Raw genomic sequence first — 18,549 nt, forward strand, 5'->3', positions numbered from 1 at the left:
AAAAAAGAAAAAACGAGAAAACCCATAAAATAAGAACAGACCGAGATCTTTTGTTTCCAAAATCCAATTTCGTTCGGTTCACTCACTTGTGTGCAGGGGCGGAGCTGGGCCCCGGGCACCCAGGGCCTGGGCCCGGGGCGTGGGATTTTTTCTCAGCTAGGACCTATGCAGAATTTTTCATGGGCCCGGGGTTCAGCTCTGCCCCTACACGTACGCACGAGCCAGGATGCCTAAAAAAAATGCACGAGCGAGGAGCCCACGACCGCTGGCCGCATGACCTAACTCGTACTACGCACAGGAAACGCTTTCCTAATTCTCAAAAAAAAAAAAGGAAACACTTGTCTCCAGCACTACGGTCGCTGCCTCCATGCACGGCCGCCATGGTGCCGCGGTGCCAAACAGTGGCGGAGCCAGAAATGAAGCAAACCCCGGGCCTAAAATTTTTTATGACAACATGGATTTTTTTCGTACTTATAACTATCCAAAATTACCCTGTACCATTTCTGAAAAATACCTCATGCAAAAACATACAAAAATAAAGTTCAATTGCTCAATAGATCTAGAATTTCAACTCAATGCTCAAAGATCCAACAAAAAAGATAGAAGATGACATAATTATAGATAATACAAAATAAATACCAAATTAATTGATTACTTCATTGGTGCCTCCCGTAATTTGATCAACAGTTCAAGAACCAAAACCTTCAAGGCATTATAACCGACATAATTTCATAAGAAAATGCATAGACATCAAGTGAAATAATTATAAATTACTGATACAAATCTAAAAACTTACCACATCAACGAGGTAAAAGCCCTTCATCCTCTATTTGTACAACATGAAATGAAATTGCAAATACATCAATTTATTTCAACAATACCTGCATATATATGACTACGTATGACCAAGTACAGAACACACACACACACACACACACACACACACACACACACACCTTTTTCAATTAAATTTAGTTCAATGCAGTTCATACACACAGTTCGGTAGGTTAAATTGAAGAACAGGGTACAAGTGCAAACTGCAAAGAATCAAAGAAATTAATCAAAGTTTTTTTTTGAAACAAGGCAAAAGGCTTGTCATTTTCATTGAATAAGAAGAAGGTTTAAGAGTTTTGGCCAAAAGACCAGGTTACAAGCATCACTCTCGCGACATTATAGGCAAGACAGGGGAAGAAAGGGGGTAGCGCGCGGTGTGTGTGACTTGAATGATTGATTTGGCACCGCGGCACCATGGCGGCCGTGCATGGAGGCGGCGACGCTAGTGCTGAAGACAAGTGTTTCCTTTTTTTTGAGAATTAGGAAAGCGTTTCATGTGCGTAGTACGAGTTAGGTCATGCGGCCAGCGATCGTGGACTCCTGGCTCGTGCGTTTTTTTAGGCATCCTGGCTTGTGCGTACGTGTAGGGGCGGAGCTGAACCCCGGGCCCATGAAATTTTTTGCATAGGTCCTAGCTGAGAAAAAATCCCACGCCTCGGGCCTGGGCCCTGGGTGCCCGGGGCCCAGCTCCGCCCCTGGTGCCAAATCAATCATTCAAGTCACACACCGCGCGCCACCCCCCTTCTTCCCCTGTCTTGCCTATAATGCCGCGAGAGTGATGCTTGTAATCTGGTCTTTTGGCCAAAACTCTTAAACCTTCTTCTTATTCAATGAAAATGACAAGCCTTTTGCCGTGTTTCAAAAAAAAACTTTGATTAATTTCTTTGATTCTTTGCAGTTTGCACTTGTACCATGTTCTTCAATTTAACCTACCGACCTGTGTGTATGAACTGCATTGAACTAAATTTAATTGAAAAAGGTGTGTGTGTGTGTGTGTGTGTGTGTGTGTGTGTGTGTGTGTGTGTGTGTGTGTGTGTGTGTGTGTGTGTGTGTTCTGTACTTGGTCATACGTAGTCATATATATGCAGGTATTGTTGAAATAAATTGATGTATTTGCAATTTCATTTCATGTTGTACAAATAGAGGATGAAGGGCTTTTACCTCGTTGATGTGGTAAGTTTTTAGATTTGTATCAGTAATTTATAATTATTTCACTTGATGTCTATGCATTTTCTTATGAAATTATGTCGGTTATAATGCCTTGAAGGTTTTGGTTCTTGAACTGTTGATCAAATTATGGGAGGCACCAATGAAGTAATCAATTAATTTGGTATTTATTTTGTATTATCTATAATTATGTCATCTTCTATCTATTTTGTTGGATCTTTGAGCATTGAGTTGAAAATCTAGATCTATTGAGCAATTGAACTTTATTTTGTATGTTTTTGCATGAGGTATTTTTCAGAAATGGTACAGGGTAATTTCGGATAGTTATAAGTACGGAAAAAATTCATGTTGTCATAAAAAAATTTGGGCCCGGGGTTTGCTTCATTCCTGGCTCCGCCACTGCTTGTGTGTATATTTAGTTGACTATTTGAAGCAAAGAGCGAAGTCACTAGGGGTATCCCTTGCAAAGGTGACTCCCACTTTTTCATGCGCTGACAAGTGAAGCACTGCGTCTGCGTCACTTGTCGTAACCTTGTAGTTTTTTCTGTTTTTCATATATTCTTTATTCAAAATGTATTATGTCTTGAACTAACCATCAAAATCCCGAACCGTTTGCACCGTTGCATCTATCACGTTGAGATCTTAGAAAATGGATTCCATATTAGTAGGTTTTGGCAAACTTTTTCCATGAAAGATGGAAAGAAAGTAGACCGGAGCCGGAAGCACAATTTTTGCTTCAACTATTTTTTTCCTTTCCGAGAGGCGCATCTGTCTTCTCGCGTAAGCCAATCTATGCCTCCATGTGAAACAAATTTGTGCTTCTCATAGAAGCAAAAAAATTCCCTTCCCGAGAGGCACAACTGTGCTTCCCGCGGAATCAAATTTTGCTTCTCGTGGAAACTAAAAAACAAAAAAATACCTTTCCAAGAGGCACAACTATGCTTCTTGTGGAAGCAAATTTATGCCTACACAAAAAGCAAATATGTACTTCTCGTGAAGGAAAAAAGACATGTTTTCCCCCTTTTTCGATAGGCACAGTTGTGCTTCTCGCGGAAACAAATCTATACCTCCACGAGAAGCAAATCCGTGCTTCTCATGAAAAGAAAAAAGATTGTTTTTCTTTTTTTTCTGAGAGGCACTGTTGTGCTTCTTGTGAAAACAAATCTATACCTCCATGAGGAGCAAATTTCTGCTTTTCATGGAAGCAAATATGTGCCTCTTCGGTAAGCAAATCTGTGCTTTTCGTGGAAGCACAAAAATAGTTCACACAAAAACAATTTATTTTTTCCTCCAAAACCTAGAAAAAAAGGGCAAAGACTGAAAATCCAAAAAAACATAACAAACCCAGAAACGCGTATAGATAAATAAAAAATAAAATTCCGAGGGAATACCTAGCATGCGACACGTGACGGCTGCTAGACACACCACTTAGCACGCTCTCAGCATACTGCAATGACTCTTTCAGGGATCAATCGTAGGCCGGCAAAAGGCACCACTCGCGCACCCTTCTGCGCCCCGCGTTCAGTTTGGGCCAGCCCGTCTATGGGTCAGGCACCCTTGCGTTTTTTTTTTCATTTTACTTCTTTGCTTTTTTTGTTTCTTTTTATTTTTATTACCTCAACAATTGTTCACTAATCTCATTTAAAAAAGTGTGTTCAAGATTTATTTTATTTTTATGAATTTCAAAGGTTGTTCATGAATTTGGAAAGTGCAAAATTTAAAAACAATGTTAATGAAATTGGAAAAATGTTCTTGATTTTACAAAATATTCAAGATTTAGAAAATTGTTCAAGAATTCCTAAAAATGTAAATAAATTTAAAAACCTATTCTCCAATTTTAGAAAATGTTCATGAATTCGAAAAATGTTCATGAATTAGAAAATAGTTACTAAATAAAATTTTGATAGTGAATTCAAAAAGTTTTTTTGAATTTGAAAATGTTTGTGAATTCTAAAAACATGAATTCTAAAAAGCATGAATACTAAGAATTTTCGTGAATTAGAAAAGGGTTCACTATATTCAAAAAGTTCATCGTTTCAGAAAATGTTTGCGAATTCCAAAAATGTTCGCCATTTTCGAAAATATTCTTGAATATAATAATGGTCTGAGAATTCACACAATGATCAGCAAATGGAAAAAAGTAGTATGAAAAATAAAAAGACAAAAAAGAAAACATAGAAAAACATGTATAGAGAGGTTCTAGAACCTTACCAAAACCAAAATACAGAGTTTCCTGAAAACCTAAATGTGTCGTCCGAGTATGTGTCGTAGAGACAATAGGGTGTGTGTTTGTTCGCTACCCAGCAGTCCGAAATCACTAGGTAAGGGTTATCCCTTGCAAATGTCACTCCACAGCTTCACAGGTGATGATAAGTGTTTTTTCAAAACTATGACGTATTTTATAGCAAATTCGGAAACTATAGCAAAGAGTGGAGAAAAATCAAAACTAGCACCCCGTCAGCCACGCGTGGGCCGAAAAGGGTGTTTTCGGCCTCCCTTTGGCCGAAATGGACTTTTCGGCCTTGCCTTGGCCGAAAAGGTGCGTACCTGGGCCGAAAAGACCTTTTTGGTCAGGAGTAGGCCGAAAAGTCCTTTTTGATCAGGAGTAGGCCGAAAAGTCCTTTTTGGTCAGGAGTAGGCCGAAAAGTCCCTTGGGCCCACCTTTTCACGTTAATGGTTGACCGAAGTTGCATGGCTCCACTCTTCGGCTTATGTTAGGCCGAAGTGATTTTTTTTAATTTTGGTATATAAATACTGTGCAACCATTGTCCATCTTAGACACTGAAAAAATATATTTTCGCGCAACCCTTTCCCCTCAATATTTCCCCGTCAACTCTTTCCCGCCATCCGTTTCCCGCAAACTCCTTCCCACCATATGTTCCTGCCACCCGTTTCCCGCCAACCCTTTTCCGCCATATCACAGTATACCATTAAATAAATTCTTCATATTTTAAAAAATGGGATAAAAGCGCAAGCGATGGAGTCAAAAATCTGACCTCACGCTGGGTATATGTGTTACCGGCCAAATAGGATAGCATCTGGCTAATGTATTTATATAAAAAAATTAATTTTTTATATACATTTAAAAAAGGGAAAAGATTTTGAGAAACATGATTTTTTTAAATATGAAGAATTTATTTAATGGTATACCGTGGTATGGCGGGAACATATGGAGGGAAGGGGTTGGCGGGAATATATGGCGGGAAGTGGTTGGCGGGAAACGGGTGCCAGGAACATATGACGGGAAGGGGTTGGTGGGAAACGGGTGGCGGAAAAATATTGAGGGAAAAGGGTTGCGCGAAAATATATTTTTTCAATGTCTAAGATGGGCAATGGTTGCATAGTATTTATATACCAATTTTTTTTTAAAAAAAATCACTTCGGCCTAACGTAAGCCGAAGAGTGGAGCCATGCTACTTCGGTCAACCATTAACGTGAAAAGGTGGGCCCAAGGGACCTTTCGGCCTACTCCTGACCAAAAAGGACTTTTCGGCCTACTCCTGACCAAAAAGGTCTTTTCGACCCAAGTACGCACCTTTTCGGCCAAGGCAAGGCCGAAAAGTCCATTTCGGCCAAAGGAAGGCCGAAAACACCCTTTTCGGCCCACGCATGGCCGACGGGGGGCTAGTTTTGATTTTTCTCCATTCTTTGCTATAGTTTCCGAATTTGCTATAAAATGCGTCATAGTTTTGAAAAAAAATCTGATAAGTGGCGCCCTGCATGCGTCACTTGTCGTAACATCAGAGTTTTTTTTTTTGCAGATTTATTTATTCAAGACGTTTTATCTCTTGAACCGTACGTCAAATACCGGTCCATTTTCCCTGTTGGATTTAAAAGAGTTATTCAAAATAACATCTCATGTTGATAGGTTTTGAGGAACTTTCTTTTATGAAAAAACATAAACCGAAACAAAGAAAACAAAGAAAAATGAAAAGCAACCAAAACAATGAATACCGAAAAAGATAGAAAGTAAAACCCGAAGACAAACACAGTTGCGATTTTCAAAAAAAACAAAAGCAGATGCTATGCTTTTCCCATTCACAAAAATGATGTTGTGCTTCCTTTGGGGGGGGGGGGGCATAGGTTGTGCTTCTCGCCAAAGCACATCATGTACTTTACCCACCATAACCATTCTTCTCGTAGAAGCACAACATGTACTTTTCCTTTTGGGGGGGAAGCATAGGTTATGCTTCTCGCCGAAGCATAGGCTGTTTTTTTTTCATTTTTTATGGAAGCATAACTATGCTTTACCCTTTTTGAGAAACATAACGATGATTCTTGTGAAAGCATAGATTACACTTCCGGCGGAAACACAAATTATGATTCTCGCAAAAGCAAATCTATGATTTTCTCTATTTCTCAGAAGCATACTTAGTGCTCTGCAAAAAGGAAAAACAAAAAAAATCCCACCAAAACCTCCGGAAAGCAAGGCAAAAGCCGAAAAAACCCAGAAAAAGTCAAAAACCCTGATAAAGTGTGTACAAAAGAAAAAACAACCGTGTCGCAAGCACAGTGATACGCGAAGAACGCTTTCACGTGCAAGAGCTGCACGTTACAAAGGACGCCCGCTGGCCCTGTTTAACCTTACTTTGATTTGCCCATTTTGCGTGCGGTTTGGAGCTTTCTATTTGGCGGTTCAGGCATCCATTACAGTGCATTTTGCAAACAAACGCACACACACCCTTCGTACTGGGCCTGCCCGTTTAGCATTTTATTTCTTCTATTAAAATTCAAAAAACATGATAGTGACGGCAGCTAAGGGAATAGGAGTCGCGACCTCTTAGTTTTAGATTAGTTGCAGTAACTTACCGCAGACACAACACATGTTGTTATTACTAAGTTTTCTTTTCCTTTTTCTTTTTTTCTTTTCTCTTTGCTTACTTTTTTCTTAAATTCGTGAATTGTTTTCAAGACCTATGAAATTGTTTCAAATAGATGAACTTTTTTCAAAATATATGAACATTTTTGTTTTTTGAGAACCTTTTTTAGAGTTGATGAACTTTTTTAAAAAATCAATGGCAATTTTTTCTAAATGGATGAATTTTTTTCAAAAACCGAAGAACTATTTCAAATTTGTGAACATTTTTCAATAACGATGAACTTTTCTGAAATTTGTGAACTTTTTTCCAATTTTATGATTTTTACAAAATTGATGGAATTTTTTATCTATATTGATGAACTTTTTTCAAAATCAGTGAACTTTTCCCAATTGTTGAACTTTTTCAAATTTGATGAACAATTCTACAAAACCAAAGATACTTTTTTCTCCGAATGGATGAACTTCTTTTATAAATTTCTTAAACATTTTTTGAATTTTTAACAAGTATTAAAACCCGTCTTTTTTTCTACCAGGCCAACAACACAAAATAACGAAAAAGTAGCCCATAGTCGAGCGAGCGAACACATTGCGGGCGTGCAGCTCGAGCGAAGCGCGTTGATGGGCCGCGGCCCACTCATTCGTGCGTGAACGCCAGTTGGCTCCTGGGCGCAGAAGGCCGCTTTCAATTCACGTAAGCCGATGGAAGTAAAAAAAGATAAGCCCAAAAGAATTCAAAATACATGAGACCGCTTATCGTTTAGGTGTTGGTCTTTGAATTAACTAGGCAATTGCCCGTGCGTTGCAACGGGAGTATAAACATTCTAGTAAATTAGCCCCTGACTGCACATCTATTATTGTATTATTATTTTTGAGAATCCACGTATATTATTATATTGATACGCTAAAATCTTACCAAATATTTGTATGCAATTGCCATGATTTATCTGCCATTTTATTGTTAAGTACTTATTTGGTAAGAATTTAATGACTTGCCAACAAAATATGTGTTTGTTTTGGTAAGTTAATAAACATGAGACAATTGAATGGAGGGGAGAAAAAATCAAATATGGGAGGAAGAAATCATAAAGGATAAGAAAAGAGTGGGACGTATATATAGAAGGTTGGACGAAAAAGAGGTAAAATGGGAACCTTACGTCCTTTTTAAGTAGTAGAGATAAAATGCAAAGGCTGGCGTGTTTTTTTTCATTGACTTATTTATCATCTCTCTTATCCAACGCCGTCCAGGTCGCCTGCAGTCTTCTTCCGTGGCCGATGGCGCTTTCGGACGTGCCTTGTCTCCACGTCCTGCTCTTACCACCGTCTAATGCTCGTGTACCGTCGTCCCAAGGTCACCCCGCCAGCCCCTCTCCCACTCCTTCCTCCCTCTTTGATCTCTTATTTTCTTCGGCGCCGACACCCTCCCCCCTCCCATCCACGTGCACATTCAACCTCTAACTCCCTTCGCCTGGGACGTCGTTGGGTCGTTCCAGACTCACAGGTTGCTCCCAACCTCTGACCCTCGTCTTTGGTCCCAGAGCTGCGCGGAAAATCTCGACTGACATGAAAACGTGATTTTAGTCACGCTATAAACAGTAAAACCAATAATAAATACGATGAAGGATGTAAATCAAAGTGATACTCTTATAAATGTAGTGTAATACTAGTCATGAACACAAGTTTCTTGTTTTCCCTTCATTCATAAATATAAGATATTTTGGATATCTCAGTATGAACTACATATGGATTGGAGTAAGTGAACAAGCACACTAAAACGTGTCTATCTACATCCGATTCAAAAAATATTAGAATACCTTATACGTATGAATGGATGGAGTTTTTTAATTGAAAATGAGGTAAAAGAGTTACCTGTCGACTAATTAGTTATAAGAAAAAAAATCAGTCAATAAACTAAAAACTAAATGAAACTGAGATTTACGTGTTGGGACTCATTGTTGGGCTAACTGGGATAAAGATTTAAATCTCTCAGTCAACTAACATATGGTCGCACCCTTGTTTGCATAAAATATATTTCATGAAAGACGACCTTAAACAACAGCATCCGTGAGAGCATCTATAATTAAAGTCCTCATATCCTCCTCAAACATCTGGATAGACAGTCGGGTCGCTGCCCGGACAAGAAAGAGAAGAAAAAAAACACCCAATTGGACCCCCTCCCCATTTTCTCCAGACGTGTCTGGGATGTCCACAAATTCTCATATCCAACCCATGTATGAAGAGGGAGTGGAGATGTCTGAGCATGTTCGGATAGTCCGCACGTAGGATGAGGCCCATCACGGACCACCTTTTCTCATTCTTTATTATTTCTTTTCTTCCTCTCTTTATCTCCACCAATCACATGTATGTGACCGGACAATATAAGTGTAGTCGGTTTGCAAGGAAAGGGGGAGAGGGGGGCCAAATCGGACATGTCCGGAAACTGAAAAGACGCGTCCGCGAATGTTTGAGGGGTTCGATTTGTGCATCATGGTTGTAGATGTTGTGAAATGTAGTTTCATGGTCTTCATTTGTACATGTCCTCCTGACAAATACTTCTTTGAACAGACATCTTCTTACCATTTCTTTGCGGAATGGCCAAATTCGAATACCACATTGTAGTATTAAATAACATAAGCCCTTAAAACAACTTTCTTAGAAGAAAAATAAAGTACTGGAAAATCCTTGGAAGATATCAGCACTATCTTCCTTTTGCATCCATTGGCTGTGCGTCCTGGGCAAAGCTCATTGTCCCTCCGAGTCACCATCTCAGTAGAGCAACCCGTTGAAGCCCAACGGGTTATAAAAACAACAGCCGGGGGGTCATCAACGTAGACGAGAATATGTGATGAACATGAGCTGGATAGAACACCGCCCTAGAAAAATCGGCCCCGAGGAGGGCTAGAAGATAATCCCAACTCCAACTAGATAAAGAAGGCGAACAGGAAACCTCACAAGTCCCCGGATAGAGTTTTATTTGGTTGAGTTTCATTGAGGGGAAGATAATTGGAGGACAAAAACACGCTACCACGACATACCCTGTGAAGGATGTCGCCACCGTGAACAAACTCTAATCACGTTAGACTTTAGTAACAAATGACACCATCCTCCAACTTACCTACGCACTCCGAGAAAGGACATGGACATGGAAGAACTGAAATACCCCACGAGACACGGACATGGACGCTCGGATATGAGGATCCCCATCCTTCTGCCGTCGCAGCGAATGGCGGAGGCGGCAATGGTTTGACGGGATGAGCAACTGCATCCCCAATCACCTCATGATGAGTGGTTGTAGCAAGGGGCTGGAGGGTCTTGGACCTTCCGATTCGGCAGCGACGACGAGGCTGCCACTGATTCTACGATGGCGACAAAGCAATCGAAAGGTACGGGCTGCCATAGCATCCCAACTTGGAATTTGCTAGTGCACCTTCCTCCCATGTTAATCTTTGCCGTGTGTGCAATATTGACCTTCACCGCTCCGAGTCTTTCGTGACGACCATCTCTTTTTGTGGCTCGATTGCGTGCTTGTGCTGGCATGGTCTTCTGTTGCGTGACGTCTCACGTCAAGATAACACAAGATGTCTTTGATTTTGTCGTGCTTCTTGAGTACGCGGTCATGAGCTCTAGGATGAAACCTTATGTCTAACACTATTTGGTTATACCTAGTAATGTCAGTGTTTCTGTGTCGTTATCATGTCGAACACATTGCTCGGACTTGATATTCAGAATGAAAACCCATGATCTAGCCTTTGGTGTTGGATTCAACGACAATGATGCTTGACTTTGTTTCCTTTTTGGATGTTCCTACTGGATAACCTTTATTGTTGTCTTTGTGATGTCATGAGGTAGTTGATGCGGATGGCCGTTGATGTAGTTTGTCAATCGTTGTTCTGATCGATTCGTAGTTTTTTCCCGTCTGTCTGGGCATAGAGTTGTTCTTGTATAACTTTGCTCTTTGCCGACGCAGTTTTGTAGGTGTACGAGTTAGTGTTGGTTGCATGCCTCTTGATCATGCAGAGGCTAGGTGTATTTGTTTTACATAAGAGATCAAGTGTATGATCATTGTTTTTGTATCCCCTTACTTCAGGACATGGAGTTTCTTAGCTCGAGCTCATATGAGCTCGGTGAACAATAAAATCGTACAAAATTTTTAAAAGTTTTGAACTTTTTTTGTGACAAAATTTATCAATGCTTGCAAAGTTTCATCGTGACATAACATTTGTAGAAGCCGTGACAAAAAAAATCGATGCTCCAATAATGTAATTTCCAAAAGCATTTTTGAGTGATGTTTTTTTTGCCACTCTCTTACAAATGTCATTTCACATCGAAACTTTACATGCGCTGAAAACATTTGTCAATATTCGTTACAAAAAAGTAGTTTTTTTACTTTTTAAAAAAAATCCGATTTGAGGTCGAGATCAGAAGAGTACTTCCGCCTACTTCGTTCGTTTATATAAAAAAATCCATCATGTCGTCATCGACAATATGCGCCCATTTCCTAGTAGGAGAAAAAACCACTCATGCATGACAAATACAAATTCAATGTCATGCGTCAAGTCTGTCAAGGAAATCCAAACACAAGATACTTATATGTTGATCTGACGGCTGCGGTTTCTTTATCAACCTGATTTGATGGCGCGGTTGGCCAGTTACTCCGTGGCGTGGGGTAACCCGGTCACAAATTCCGGGCGAGCGGATCAAATCAAAGATTTGGAATCGGAAGCCTTTGCGCTCAAGCAAGCGTTGGCGACACACGGCAGCGCCCGAGCGTCCGTGTCTCCGGGCGTCTCGTCGTGCCGCGCAGGCGCAGCGCTCGCCCCCCACTCTCGCTGTCCATCCGTCAACCCGCGCGTCCATCCGCCGTCTTTTCCCCCGCGCCGCGCTCCATGTAGTAATCGATCGACAGCGTACGCAACCTATTCATTCAAGCCGATGGATGGGTTGCGTGTGCATCTCGTGAAAAAATCTACGAGGGTTTCAGCGCGGCATGAGGTGAGATCACAGCGTGTGGCGAGCAACGCTGTGGCCGTTTACCGGTCGATCGGCCGCCCAGCCGCGCGGATGGACGACGGTCTGCTGCCGAAGCAGCACGGAGTAAAGAAGAAGTTCGGCAGTGGCCTGGCCTGCAGTTTGCTTACCCCCTCCGGACATCGACGTATGAACGGAGTGCGGTGGCGCTCGTCGTGTTGTTCAGAGAGGTCAGGTAGCGCGTATGTTTCTTAATCGAATGTCCAGATTAACAGTACAGGGTTTGCTGGTTTGAAAAGCCGACCTACCTTGCAACAGCAAAATGGTGTTTTGTCAACGGTATAGTTAAACCAAGGACGAGCCGATCGATGTGAACTCGATCGTTGTATAATACTGCAGGACCGTTTGGTTTTCCATTTGGCGATTTGGCACGCGAGACGGCCATGAACCGGCAGCGACACGCTGTCCACGTGTGCGGGGCTATCAAGCGTCGGATGAGCAGGGAGCAGGAGATAGCATGCGATGAGAGGTCGCCCTCGTCACCGCCGTGACAGCCGCGTAAGGGCATCTCCAGCCGTTGGCCCTTAGGGGGCGTCAAAAAGCGCCGCCTGGGGGTGAGCCGGCGCAAAAAAGGGCTCTGGGGACGAGTCGGTTCCCAGCCGTCGGCCCCAGGACCACCCCCAGGCGCGTATTAAAAAAAAGGACTGTTCGGCAAAGTTATGATAAAGACTAGTTAAATTTCGGCCAAACATGGCAAATTTCGGCGAAATTCGCGCATTTTCATTATATTAACCTAATCTAAAAAAAAGAAAGGGGCTGGAGTCGTCGCCGCCATCGTCGTCGTCCGCCTTCTCCTCCTTGACGCGGGCGCCCCTACTGGACCCCTGCCCGGCGTCGCCATGACGGACTGGCGGCGGCGCGTCGTCGTCGTCGTCGCTGTCGCATAAGACGACGACCCCGCCTTCATCGCGGCCGCGTCGGCGCTTCTCGAAGCGGCGTAGGGCGGCGCACTGGCGCTCCTTCTCCTTCTCCCGGCGCGCCTTCTCCATCGCAATGGAGTCCTGGCGCGCCCATTCTAGGGCTGCGTCGTCGTCCTCGAACTCCGCCTTCACCGGCGCCAGCCCCGGCTCCGTCTTTGGCTTGACAAAGCGCGGAGGAGCCGACGAGGGGGAGGCGCGCCGGCCGCCCTCGTTGATGACGATGCCGGCGCTGCGAGTGCGCCAGTCGAGCGGCCTCTCCGCCGCGGGCTTGGCCTTGACGCCGAGCAGGGCCGGAGTGCCGGAGGAGTGCGACGAGGATCGGGAGGAAGAAGAGGAGGAGGAGGACCCGAACCTCCTTGGCGTCCACGTCCCGGCGCGTCGATGCTGCGCTGGGGCGGCCACCCTCGCCGGGGGTAAGCCAACGACGGGTCGTTGCCGCCCTCGAGGTACGTGAGCACGCCCTCGAGTGTGCGGCCGGGGACGCCCCACCACAGGTGGCGCCCCTCGCTGTTCTGCCGGCCGCCGACCACCGGCGCGCCGTTGGTGGACGCCAAGCGCTGCTGCTGGTGGCGCTCGAAATACTCCGCCCATGCCGCGTGGTTGTCGGCGGCGTACTGGGGGGGGGGGGGAGAGTTGCGCGTCGGTGAGGGAGGCGCGCACGACCTTGACTTCCTCGGCGAAGTACTTCGGCTTCGCCGCGGCGTCGGGCAACGGGGGAATGGGCACTCCCCCGGCGCTGAGTCTCCACCCCGTCGGCCCGGCGCGCATGTTCGGCGGTGCCGGGATGTTCGCCTGGAATAGGAGTCATGACTCCTGTTTGCGGAGCGAACGGCGGCCGAAGCCGTTGGTCGCCGCCTCGTCTCCGGGGAAGCGTTCTGCCATGGCGACGGCGGGGCTGGGCGGGCTCGGGAGAGGTAGAGGGAGGGGCTGGGCGGCGGCGTTCGGGAGAGGTAGGGAGAGGGAGGGGCTGGACGGCGGCGAGGGACGGGGCTGGTGTGGGCACAGGCGAGTGGAGGCCACCGGCTTTTATAGCCGCGCCGCGCCCGTGTGTATGCGTGCGAGGAAGGGGAGGCGTCGGCGCGCCGTCCCGTGACGCGCCGCCCGTGAGGAATCAATGGCAAGGCTGCCGGGCAGGCAGCCTTGCCATTGATTCCCGGCGGGAACGAGGCCGTTGGGGGAAGACGAGGCACCGAGTAGCTGACGCGGCTGGCCCGCGGCTTTTTCGCGCCAAAACAGCTCGCCCCGGCGTCCCCGGGTGCCCCCCAGCGCGCCGGGTTCGGCCTGGGTCCGCCGGCGCTGTTTTCGGCCAAAGCCGGCGAAAATCGGGCTTCTGAGGGCGCGACTGGACCGTTTTTTCAGCGTCGACGCGAAAAAATTATCTGAGGAGACCTTTCTGAAGACGCGGCTGGAGATGCCTTAAGTGGCCCGACAGGGTGAGCAGGGAGCAAGAGCTAAACTAATTATAATCGTCCGGATAGATGCCACTGTTGCTGCCGCGGCATCTGCATGCCGGATGCTCGCCTCTTCGGCTACAGGCTTCCCTACCTCCAGCAAGCGAAACCATCTCCCATCACCATCGCTCTTCTGGAACGGGTATAAAAGGGGAGGGGGCGCCTCTGCCTCCTCTCCATCACCATTAGTGCCTCACGCTCCTCAGTGGGAAGAAAGACAGACCACACTGGAAGAAACACTCCAAGGATCAGCGAGAAGGACCGCGCTGGAGAAGCAGGGCACGTGCATGCATGCGAGCGCGCTCGATCTCCTCCTGCCTCCGTCGGCGGGATCAGAGCTGCTAGCCCTGCACTGCACGTGTTCTTCTCCTCCATCACGGTCTTTCCTCGCTCCGGAGCCCGGCGCCGGCGCCGTCGTCGAGCACGAACCGCACCACGTCGTGTGCCCTCCGATTCCATGGTCGATCCACGAGGTATGCGTCTTCAATCTTGAAGCGTGCTACGTTGTGTGCCAGCATGAATCGTGCTCCTACGATCGACGTTGTATGCCCTCCATCTCCATGGCCGAGTGATCCACAAGGTATGCGCTAGCTAGGGTATCTATCTTCAACCTTGATCCGGCCGCTGGTAGTTTCACGCGGCGACACTGATGATCCATGCATGCATCGAACCCCGCCTGCGCGCGCTCAACTCCAGCCGACAAAGGCAATGCATTCCTCGCATGTTCTTCGTGTTTTTAAGCTTTTGCGGCGAGCGTTTGCCTCCCACTCTAGTTCATTCGTATAATCGTATCGAATGATTGCGTAAGACCTGCTACGTATTTTGATCATTCATACTGCTTTTCGCCGGAGAACAGGCTAGCATGTTCCTGCGATCCTGCATATACTTTTCCTTTCAGAATAAAATGATGGACACTTCAATATTTATACTGGCCCCAAAGGAATAATAGTACAAGTTCATTTCAATCTCTTTATATGTAAAAGTACTCCAATTCAGGGGCATGTGTTGAAGAGGCAAGTGCACATATCAAAATTTTGCCTTTAGCGTCTCAACTTGTTTATAACCGAAGATTCAACGCGACAGACAGAGGAACCGACAAGTTCCTTGCGCGCGCTGCCTGCCCCTTGACTGTATCAAATTGGTGCGTTGCGTTCTTCATACACTGCGTCAGTACGCCTGCCGATGCGAGGGTGCATGTCTACATGTGACGCACGCACGGAGGCGCGTCGCAGACCAACCCTCGGCCTGATTGGCCACCGTACCCCCGTCGATCGACCGGGTTTAGTGTTAGTGTGGTGCACATCACGCCCAAGTAGTTTATAATTACAGATAGATTGGGCGAGTAGTTACAGGCATCGACGTCAGGTACAACTTTTGGGTAACCGTCATTGTCCCGCGGATTCACCGTGGCCTGGTCGGATTTGCTGCTTTAACTCCTTTTGAAAGATGGTTTTCGTTTTGACATGACCACGCCGAGAGCTATAGGCTATAGCCCTTGCGGCAATCTCCGTTTTTCTCTATAGGGGGGAGAAAATTGGCCTTTTGGCAGGAGGCTAGCTAGGGGCGTAGGAAAACTGAGTGTGACCTTGGCCCCTCTGGGCTGGTGGAGGGAGATGCGGATCCGATCAAGGAGGCAAGTGCACCGAGCAATTGGAACGACATTGGGAGCACTCGCCATTTCGTCAGATGCGCTCCGGAACCAAAGCTTGCGATGACTGTGGTACTCCCTCCGTTCAAAAATACTTAGTCATCAAAATAGATAAAAAAGGATATATAAAAACTAAAATATGTCTAAATACATCCTCTTTTATTTATTTTGATGATAAGTATTTTCGAAAGGAGGGAGTAGCAATTATTTCAGTTCAGTCTCTTTTACAGCAAAGTGTTCTCCTCTTGATTTTTTGTATGGAAGTGTTGGTTGTCTATTTTACCTCTCTACAGCTTTACAATTCGATGTCACTGGCCACCGGCGCACTAGCAGCTAGGTGTGCTCCGTACGCGACGTACTGACATCCAGCACGATTGCACGAATCCCTGGTGTAGCTGAGATAGCGTAGAGACTAGAGAAGCACCACGCGAAGTTTGTAAGTAATTTATAATTTACTAGAACAATGCCCGTGCGTTGCAACGGGATATAAGTATTCTAGAACGTTAGGTTATGATTTACCTGTCACTAATAATGCGATTGTGTAAATAAATACTCATCAAATTCTGTTCATGAATTATCTTATATTTTGATTAGAAGTTTGGTAAGTAAATTAAAGTGGAATTGGTTAAGGTAAGTAAATTAAGATGATTGATTATCATACACATGGAAGTTTGGACGAAGGGGTGGTGGGAAGAAAGGTGAAATGGGAACCTTATGTTCTTTTTTAAGTAGTAGAGATTTTACAACAACAAAATAATGAGCCTGTTTGAAACTTTGGCCGGATCAGACTCCATGCTCGGCGCAACCCTTTATGATGCCGAAGTTGTGTATATCCTTGCATGCCACTTGTGCTGGCGCCAAGATAGATGCCATGCCATATTGCCATGTGACTGAGGCGGAACCCCCTCGGCGACGCTAGGGGGGCCCAACCCTAGCGCCGCCAGCCCCTCCTCCTGGCAGATTCCTGCCGCCCGTGTTGCCCGCGGTGGCGGTGGCGCTCGGTGCCAAAAGTGCTAGGATGAGAAGGTTGTGGTGGTTCCCCCGTGAGGCAGCAGGGCAGCTCGTGTGGGGTGGCCTTACGTGTGGTCAGAAAGGAGGTCTTGGCTGTGTGGCGGTAGCCGGTGACCAGATGGCCGGCGGGGTGATACCGTGGGCTATACTGTTATGTGATGGTTGGCGGCGGTGACTGTGGATCTGGCGTCTCGAAAAATTTTGTTGCGTCGTGGCTTTGGCCAGCCGGCGGCGTGTGGTGGGACCGGTGTGGGTCGGCTGGAGGCCCTCTACTGACATTCAAGTGGCGTCGTACGTCCACATGGCGAAGCTGCATGCGGATCCAGTCGACGACAAGATCTGGGTGACGTGACTTAGGATGAAAATCATGCCCCGGTCATGGCGGACGACGATGGCGTCTGCGACGTCGTTTCCTTGTTGAGACAACGTCGCCGTAGGTTGTGTCACCATGCTCGGGATGTTCAGGGAAAAACCCTAGATTTGGGTCTCTCGAATAGGTCGATGATGGCACCTTCCATGTCGTTCTCCCTCTTGGGGGCATCGTTTTGGAGCAGGTGTTGGCTGGAGAGGACAAGAGGTGGAGCAGTGTTGCATCTTCAACATTGATGACAACGGGTCTCGGCGACGTGGCGCAGTGGAGTGTCGAGGCTAGAGACGTGCTGATGGGCGCGCACAGGAGGGTGGCGATGTTCGGTATCGTGGTGACGTCGATGGCCGGATGGTCTAGCAAGGTTAATGCATTGATCGCTACTGAAGATGGGACGGTGGAAGATGGCGGCGGTGAATAATAGAGCGTGCGCATGCAGCGCGCGTTGAGAGTATGCTAGAATGGTTGGTGCTCCCGACTAGCTGGCGGTCGGCTTGGTAAGGCTATCAGATTACTTGATGTATGTTGGCTCCCGACAAGAATGGTTGTTAAATAATATAATAAAGATGGTTATGTGCATCACTCGATGCAGAGACGGGGGATCATCCTCCTTTTTAAAGAAAAAAGATAGATGTCATGCTAGCTGTCTAGCTGGGCTGGGGCAATGATGACCTGGCTCATGGCGCGGGACATGTGCCATGTCAATGAGAAAATAATCGGGACAAATACATACCAGCGCCTTCGAGGGTACTCCTCCTAGACATGATCATGATTCTGTTCAACCCGGATTGATACTTTGTCGGGTCATAAAATGACAAATAAGTTGACCGATCAGCTAAAACTTGGGCATCAGCGAATTGTGGTGTATAATCCTATACGTACGTGATACAATTTGCATAGGATTAGCGGCCAGTCATGCACGCATAGAATCTCGGCGTCACCATAGTTCACTTTTTGAAAATTGTCGCAGAAATGTTCAAGCACGGAGAAAGAAGGAGCGCTCGTACATGCGTGCATGGGCACCTTCTCCCCCATCGGGGCGTCGTCGGGCAAAAGATCGCCGGTCGGGAGGGAACCCAACCCAAGCCATGGAGCAGAGGAGAAGCAAGCGCAAGCGCACACGCAACGGCCGCGTACGAATCCATCCAAGGGTCCGGCCAGTCGGACGTCACACGGCCGCACAGCACGGTCCACGGACGCGCGCTGGTTTCCGTGCGCGTCTCCCGGGGGGACGACGGGCACGAGCCAGGCCGGCCGGCCGGGATTCGCGGGGGCGCCCGCGACCTGACGGAATTTACCGCTGTCTA

Source organism: Triticum aestivum, chromosome 2A, assembly GCF_018294505.1.
Source record: "Triticum aestivum cultivar Chinese Spring chromosome 2A, IWGSC CS RefSeq v2.1, whole genome shotgun sequence".
In the NCBI taxonomy this organism is placed as follows: Eukaryota; Viridiplantae; Streptophyta; class Magnoliopsida; order Poales; family Poaceae; genus Triticum; species Triticum aestivum.